The following is a 9,624-nucleotide window of genomic DNA, read 5'->3' on the forward strand; positions in this document are numbered from 1 at the left end:
TGCTCCAAGGAAGGAACAGTGGAGAACCGGCCACAGGGTCATGGGCGGCCAAGGCTCATTGATGCACGTGGGGAGCGAAGGCTGGCCCGTGTGGTCCGATCAAACAGACGAGCTGGAGCTCAAACTGATCAAGAAGTTAATGCTGGTTCTGATAGAAAGGGTCCAATGTTTTTTTCCAATGACACATAAGTGTACAGTGATCATGAACTGTCATCATTTACTCTTCCTCCATAGTTTTTAAATGTCCATTCTAGGTTTGACAATGAAGCCATCAGTTCCTACAGGTTTGGACCAAAAATTACTAAAACACAAGCCAATATAGTGTTGAGGTTTATGCTAAATATATATATATATAATTGGTGCGCGTCTCGCTGGCTCATTTGTGACCAAGACAGGAACTGTTTGTGGTGAATCAAAAGCCACGTTACCTATAATGCCAGAATACCTCTACCAAGGTCGAACCACATCCAGCAGAAGTAACTGTCGACACAGGAAGATGAAGCTGTCTGAAAGGGAAGTCCTTAAACTAACACAGTTTGTATCAAAAAAACATAAAACCACAGCTACCCAATCTTCCATCTAAACTTCATTGGGAGCTCCACAGGCTCAATATTCGCTGTCGGGCTCCTATAGCCAAACCTTTGGTCATTCATGCCAAACGTCCGATCAAACAGACGAGCTACTTTAGCTCAAATTGCTCAAGAAGTTAATGCTGGTTCTGATAGAAAGGGTCCAATGTTTTTTTCTAATGACACATTGAGTGTACAGTGATCATGAACTCATCATTTACTCTTCCTCCATAGTTTTGAAATGTTCATTGTAGGTTTGACATCAACGGAAGAGGATTAGGGCCAAGCAATAATAATAAAAAAAACGGTGTTTTGAGAAATAACTTGATAGATTTCATTTCATGTTGTACAAAAGCGAGTAAAAAAAATTTCTTCTAAAAAGACCTAGCCGCTGCAAATCCTCTTTAAAGTTTGAATGATAATTATAGCCTAATTCTGTCATTAGGTAAAGTTGACAGTATTTCTTTGTTACTGAAAGAAAGTCTGGACTAAGTGATCCAACTCTGCCATGTCCTATATAGGCTATGCAATGAACACTGATCGAATTCCTTATTCGCAAGATTTTATATCAACTTTTTTCTCGAAATTTACGTTTTTTTTTACGTGTGTGTGTGTGGCCAATCTTCAGTAATTTCTTATTCCATCAGTAAGTATGAAGGTTGGAGTTGAATTTGCAGAGCAATAGAACAGTTGTGCATAAAATATTGGAAACCAAACAACATAATGGGAGCCATATTAGAGCTTAAAAGAATATACTGGTATATATATATATATATATATATATATATATATATATATATATATATATATATATATATATACATACCTCTACAAAGCTTGAACCAGCAGAAGTAACTGTTGACACAGGAACCTGAAGCTGTCTAAAAGGGAAGTCCTTAACTCAGCTTGTATCAAAAAACAAAGCCACAGCTACCCAACTCACAGAAGAGTTAAATCTGGACCTCGACTCTCGTTTCCATCTAAACTGTTCATTGGGAGCTCAGTATTCGCTGTCAGGCTCCTATAGCCAAACCTTTAGTCATTCATGCCAAACGTCGGCTCTTATGAGTCCATCTTCTGTCTTTTCCACATTTGAGAGATTTACGGTGTTTACCAGCTGGACTGGTGCAGGTTCCCAGAGTGAAGCACAGATCAGTGAAGGTTTGGACTCCAATATCATGGCATTCCCTGCTGTGCTTGATGGGCAAGTGCCATTGCCAAGGACTGCCGAACCATTCTGGAGGACCATGTGCACCCAATGGTTCAAATGTACCCATGCACCATTCCACATGCACAGCAAGACTGTTAACTAGAGTGTAATGGTACACAGAAGTCTCAGTTTGGTACGTACCTTGGTTTTAGGGTCACGGTTCGATGAGACAAATACAGCGGATGGTTTCAAAGGTATTGGTTTGATTAACATGTTGTGTGTAGCCCACAATGTCACTTTCTTTGAGCTTCAAGCCATCTTATTTCAGACGAATACAATCAAAACCATTGACTTCTATAGTATTATTTTTTTCCTACTATGGAAGTCAATGGTTCCAGTTAACTGTTTGGTTACTGACAGTCTTTAAAATATCTTCCCTTGTGTTCAGCTAAGGAAAAAAAAGAAATTCATACAGGTTTGAAACAACTCAAGGGTGAGTAAAGGATGACGTTGGATATTTTCGCATCATCCCGGTTGAAGTCTCTTCTTTCTGTAGCCTCTCTGAAGTCCGAAGACTTTTGCATTTTACAACGGATGAATCGGAAATGGAGCAATATAACCTGCTAACCAGGACTCCTTCTTTATGTGTTCAGATGTGACGCAATGACGCAAAGATATGCTTGAAATTCCCGCGGAAATCCACCAGTACCACTGGAATTAAAAACATTATTACAAGCTTACTGCTGTAAATCAAGCTATGGCAAGCAGATAGTTTTGAACACTGGCTGGTTACGTACTTGCTCAAAAATGTATTTTGAATAATTTTAAACCCCTTAAAGTTACGGACAGCAGCTTTAAATACTATATTTTTAACAATGAAAATGCTATTGTAATAGTAATATTTCCGTTTTGTTAAATATTTTTATTTAGCATTAAGTAATCACGATAATTATCATAATAATTACACACACTTTTCATTTGTAAAAAATAAAAATCGCATTTTACATAGCAAATTGCAATTTTAACCAGAGTAATCGCAATAAGATATTTTCCCCAAATCGTGCAGCCCTAGTGAGAAACAGCTTACATCACAAATGTTTGTGTCATTCTATTGATCAACAAAAGTCCATTTTAATGCACCCACTCTACACTCTAAAAAAAAAAAAAAACGGTGCTATATAGTACTAAAAGTGGTACTTTGGCTTGCAATCATAGGGGAACCCCTTTAAGTGCTGTATAGCACCAAATCTTGGTTCTTCAGCGGTTCTTCACCAGTTCTTTGGGGTGATAAAGGTGCTATATAGTACTAAAAGTGGTACTTTTGGCTTGCAATCGGGGAACCACTTTAAGTGCTGTATAGCACCAAATCTTGGTTCTTCAGCGGTTCTTAAGCGGTTCTTCACCAGTTCTTTGGGGTGACTGAGCTGCTATATAGCACTGTTACCGTATACAGAACCTGTTAAGCCCCGGTCTGGTTCTTCAGAGGTTCTTCAGTGGTTCTTTGGGGTAATAAAGGTGCTATATAGCACGACAGCATTACAAAGAACCTTTCAAGCCCCTTTAAAGGTTCTTTACACACCAAATAACTACTTTTGGTGCCGTTTAGCACCAATATTGAGGAAGAAATAAAATGCGATATGGCACCTCTTATGGGTTCTAGCACCATTTGACAAAGGTCCTATAGAGGACCTTTAAAGATATGGTGCTATTTGCCACCAAAAGTGGTTCCCCTATGATTACAAGCCAAGAACTACTTTTAGTGCCAAATAGCACCAATTTTTTTTTTTTGGAGTGTAAGTTTTAAAATGTAAAAGGTTTATATGTCACTGGTGACAGCTTGATCTGACAGTATGCAAACCTTATCCTCCACTCTGACCAAACCAAAAAAACACGATTTTGTTTTCGTCTCTACAAGTGATGCTATATTTAAACTTCTAATCCTGTTCTCACAGTCAATGACAAACATTTGTAGTCAGAATCTCTGCTGCATGATGTAGCATTAGATAAAGCCGGGAAGCTGATGATGTTTTAGAAAAAAAATCTTTCCATTGGGAATTCAGCAACAACAGCTTCGCCATAGGCTCCACCACCATTTCCCGTTTGTCAGAAACTTTGTCCTGACCTTTGAACCCAGGCCCTCCGTGGCTGTGCTGACATCTCCTCGACAATCTCACCCCATGTTTATTTCCGCTTTTTACACCACGGAGACTTAAGCACTTGGCTTGTCTTCTCTGAGCCCAGAATAACTGGACAACTATATATATCTTTTATTCTCACGTTTAACCAAAATGTTGCCCGTTGCTTACAGTCTCTGATGTTTTAGCCTCTATAACATAATCTAATGTATTTTTTGCATGAGTCTGATTAACCAGAAAAGTAATAACCTAAAAGTAAATATTTCTCTTTTTTACTCTCCTCGTGTCACAATTGTTCTTCCAACTAGTGTTTCTCTGGCTTTATTACACGGCTCTGTGAAATACTTGATTCTGATTGGTCAATCGCGCATTCCAGCGGTATGTTATTTCCGGTTAACAACCGCTCATCCGGGTACTACGAGTTATCTTGACCGGTACTATTTCTATGCTTAAGTGGAAACGTTAACGCTGCGCTGTGGCGCCAGTGTTAAGTGGTTACAATGGAAGACTTCAAGGCGGGTTTCCTTTATAAAGTTTTAAATATGGATATTTTTCTTACACAAACGCATCGATTCGAATCAGAAGGCTTCATTAACCCATCGGAGCCGTGTGGAGCACGTTATTTGACGGACAGCTGCATTTTTTATGGATTAAAAAACAGCTACAACTACTGCTTGGATTAACGTTAGCCTGGACTTTTTAAAGCAGCACTGGGTAAGTTTTGCTCTGGGGGTCCCCCAACAGTTGGGAAAAAATAATGTCCTCAACTACTGTCGTAATCTCTGTCATCCTACAACAGGGGATGCCATCGCGCGTGCATTTGTTGACATGACATTCCTGATAGCCCTGAACTAGTGATGCGCGGGTCGTCTCATAACCCGCGGACCCCGTATGTTTATTAATTGGTCGCGGGTGCGCGGCGGGTTGTAAAATATATACAGTGGTGCGGGGAGGGCCAAATAACTTAAAGCGGCGCCGCAGGTTGGTGCAGCACTAACAGTTCCCCTGAACACTGCAGGAGGAGTTCACATGCAGGTGTTCTTCTGGCGGCGTGTGTGAAATGTCTTCATCCCAGGTACAGTCAGTGACATATGTTTCAGCATGTCATATGAATATCATTTCATGGGTTTTATTTTTTTTCAAACGCCAAATAATCGCTATGCTCACGTTTACAAGCCAGCGTCATTATAGTAGTCTATTGGTTACCGTTTTACAGATACTTCAGTTCAGTGTTTGAGTGGTCGGTAATCAACCGTAACAAGCAGGACAGCATCGGTCGGGCACGCCTCCTTCAGCTCACGCCGACGAGCAAACGCTGGTCACATGTTGATCCTTGTCCTGCCTTAAATCCCATCAATTTTTCGTTTCCTCTTATTGCTTTTCTCCAACAAAACCTTTTCTTTCTTATTTGTCTCTGCTGCTTCGGACATGACTATATTATCCGACGAACACAGTTGGGCTCGCACGTCCGAATGTAAGGAAGTGTGTGTGTTGGTGGAAGTGACGTATATGCCGTAAAGCAGTCGAATTTTGTAGTTCTTTTTGTTCTCGGGTTACTACCCGAAACCCGAAGTTTAAAAGTACGATTAAAAACAATACAGACCCCATCAGGCTATGGCAGACGTGTCATTCAACCTATTGTAAGTCGATGTATCATCACAACAGTCTTGAAAATATATTATGAAGGTTGAAAAGTTACCTAGTGCTGCTTTAAATATAACTCCGATTGTATTTGTCTGAAAGAAGAATGTCATACACACCTATAATGACTTGAGGGTGAGTAAATCATAGGCTTGGTTTCATTTTTGGGTGAACTAACCCTTTCAGAATTCATTTTCAACATTTAGCAGCAATAGATAAAGGCTTAAAGCAGTTTGGAACTGTTTTTCTTCGCGGAAGCTTTGCGTAAGAGCTAATAAAATATTTAATCTCAAGACAATATTTTGTGTCTAATTTATTTGAGACTAGTAGCCGTGTAATAAGCGGGATAATGTACACGCCGGATATTGCAGAATAAACCGCTTCAAAGTGATCAGGACCCCTCTGTCGGGGTTTATTCTGCGATAACAACCGGCTGGGTGTACATTATCCCTTACTTAATACACTGTAAAAAAAAGTCCATAAAAATAGGACACAATGTACTGTATAAATATGAAGGAATTTTCTATATTGTTAATTGTTTTACCTGTATTTTGAATTACACATTGCATTAGTTTGTGTTTTAATGGAAATGTTCGTAAAATTACTGGATAATGTACTGGCAGAAAATGACCAGTACATTTTCCGTTTTTATTTTTCACAGTGCAGGACAGGAGACTCCTGAGCTTCTAAAAATCTATTGAAAGTTTTATGTTCACCATAAGAGTCCTCAGAGGCACTTTACAGTCAGTTATGTGTGAAAAGAGAGGAAGTGAGTGACATGAAAGAAGTATATAGGAGATTGGCTTCCCAAATGAGCAGTATTGATTTAGAAAGTACTTGATCCTGATTGGTCAGTATCACAATCGAGCAGTTCTAATAGTCACATGACATGACAGTGATGTCATGAAAAATTAGGTCTGCGGTGCAAATGAAGTTCACCTAAAGGCCAACATCAAATAACTACACTCTGCCGGGTTATTTCATCCCATGTTTAGACCAAATATGGACAAAAAAATGAATGGTTAAAAAAAAAAAAATATTACATAATAAAATTAACGGTTGGGTTTGTCCATATGTGACCCAAAAATGGGTTGAAACAACCCAGCATTTTCTACAGTGTGGTGATAAAGAAGGACTGTGTTGCCTCATGCCTGGGCCAAAATGTTGAGCTTAAACACTCCAAAGACCAGCCAATGGCCAATGAACATGTTCTTTCTGTTTACACACTAAAACATGCTGGGTCGTTTCAACATTGTGAAAGGGGAACTTACAGTAGTGGCCAAAAGTGATGTCTGGCCTAGGAACATTGGCATCTTCACCCTTCATTAAAAAAATAAAATAAAAAAATTAGGAGTGCTTGGAGTCAATTATTTGGTTTATGTCATAATAACAAAAAACATTCCAAATTGTGTGGACATCCTTTTTTTGCCAAGCTGACACACAAAAAAATTATGAAAACAAATCCAATGTTTCAAATTTCAATGTTTGGATAGTTTTTGTATTACTCAGATTCTGGGTCAGACGTAACAACCCAGTGTTTTAATAGTTTTTGTGTTATCCATTATGCTGTTTTTAAAGAGGGGGGGGGGGGGACACTCAGTTTCAGTCAATCTCATGTCAATCTTGAGTACCTATAGAGTAGTATTGCATCCTTCATATCTCCGAAAAGTCTTTAGTTTTATTATATTTATAAAAGAAATATAGGCTGTACCGAGTCTTTCCGGAAAAAAAACAAGCGCCTGAAGGCGTATCGTGTGGGCGGAGCTAAAGACTGACAAGCGCGCACAAAGCGGTGACGTCCTCAAGCGTGGAGAAACCCATGGCTATCTCAGCTAATACAGATAATGATCCAGAATCAAATCTGAGGCAGAAATAAATTGAACAGGAGAAACAGCAACAGCAGGACGTCCGTCTCTGTGGTATGGACTGTATTTAGTGGGCTGTCAACATTTGTGTGTGTTTACTCGCAGTTTATGAGGACATGATTCGGTTTATGGACTACTGTATGCGACTAAACCTTAGCAGTAGCAAGCAAAACGGTTTTGCACGTCAGACTAGTGTAACGTTATACAGAACAACAATGGAGTAACCGTTAGCGCATTTGAATGACGAAGCACGCGATCGTGTTGTTTACTGATGTTTACTCACACGACGATAGCCAACAGCAGAGACATTTGAAGCAGTTTTACTCACCGGCTGCTTCCAAAGCAGGACCGAACCTTTATCGCTGGGACCGCTCCGTCAAAAACACACTTCTTTGGTATGATTTGGTGAAGTCCTGTGACAGCATTGACCGTGGAAATCCGCGATGTTGTGAAGCTTCCCGTCATTTCTGTGTTCAAATCAGTTCAAATGCAGCGCTGCCTTCCCGGAATGCTGTGCTGAAGAGTTGAAGTCGCTCGACGTCACCCATAGGAATAAAGTGGAGCGCTGTGCGACATAAGTCTTCACGGACGACTGGATCTGCACCTGAGAGTGTTTATGGGCGGCGTGCATTTCCTCTCTCGCTCTAGTCACGCGCGCGCACCCTACCGGGAGAAGAGCCCGTACGGCCCATACAAGGACCTTCCGCTCTATCGACGTCAAGCCAACCCATACTCGAAAAAACTCTCCGAAACGTGTGAGAAACCGGAAGGAGTATTTTTGACACAGAAATACTCCATCAAACGTCCAACATTAGTTTTTGAAACTTTGTCTATGTTTAGGATGGGAATCCAAGTCTTTAACAGTGTAAAAAGCTCAGTATGCATGAAACAGCATTTCACCCCCCCTTTAAATAAACAGCTAAATTTGCTGGGTAAAATTAACCCAACATTCTGTCCTATAGTTATCTAGCCCTTGGGCTAAAAACAATCCAAATAATAGTAAAATAAAACCTTTAGCTCTAATTAGCTTTTTATTTTTTGCCAAATTATTTTCTCAGACAAATACCCTAACCAAGTTTAGTGTTTTGTTCTTTTCCTAATATCAATTCCTTCATATTTTCTTCTCCATTATACCAGACATTATTTGTGTAAGTGAACTAACTAAAATTTTGCCTAAAAGTTTTTTTCCTGCATTAACTGACATCTTACAAATGTATTGAATTTCAGAACATTTCTATTTCGTAAGTATCAAACTTTTATTTTATATATATAAGATTAGACACTGCTGCACTGAGAATGAGATAGCATAAAGAGTTTTTGAACCCCAATTAATTATGGACTATAAACATTGTGATAGTGGTAATGCACTCTCCATGGGAAATATGTCCATAACTCTCCTCACCCTAATCTGAAGCAGTTCCATTAACAAGTTCCCATACACTGACCACTTCCTCTTATCCCCATATTTCCTGTCACAATTCTCAGCTTAAATTGAAACAGGCTGGTGGATCAGCTTGCAATCCATCCCAAACAGTCAAAGTGAAGGCTTGTCACGCAGCCTAGTTGTTCTTAGGATGCTCTGAATATTTTCTCACAGGCTCAGTCAAGTCAAGTAAACCGAGGGTCATTTGGAGACTGCAGATCATTTGAAGATGAAGCGTCTACACCAGAACAAAGAGAAACATCCTTTGCATTAACTCCAGAACATAAATCTCAGGAACTGCGATGGTCAACAGCATCGTTTTGGCCCAAGGCAGTGTGTGTGTGTGTATGATGGTCACAGTTTTGGTTATGACAATACTGAGGATTGGCCATCGAGGCCATCGTGGGACTACTAAGTTTGTCATTTTTTGGAGGGAGAGTTTGTACATCCTGTGTGTGCTGGGGAGGATGTTTTTCTCTGAGTGAGGTCTCGGAAAATCACTCCAATAATGGGGATCATTGATCTTACTGCCCTCTTGTTCAATTAATCGTTTTTTTCATGTTCTATTCTTGTATCATGGATTTATTTATTTTTTCACAGCCAAAACAATTGCTGATGTTAATAGCTTTCTGAAATATAAAGGGGTCACATGATGCTTGTGGGATTTCGGGTGTGTTCACAGTTGGCATGTTTGGTTCGATTAAAACCATCGTGCGATCGCTCTGTTAGTGTGGTTTATTTGAATAAGTGTGACCGCTGCTATCCGAACTCTGGTGCGCACCAAACAAGCGGACCAGAAGAGCGCTGAAAAGATGGAGCTCGCTCTGCTTCCAAACCAACT

Source organism: Pseudorasbora parva, chromosome 1 (assembly GCF_024679245.1).
Source record: "Pseudorasbora parva isolate DD20220531a chromosome 1, ASM2467924v1, whole genome shotgun sequence".
NCBI classification, from domain to species: Eukaryota; Metazoa; Chordata; class Actinopteri; order Cypriniformes; family Gobionidae; genus Pseudorasbora; species Pseudorasbora parva.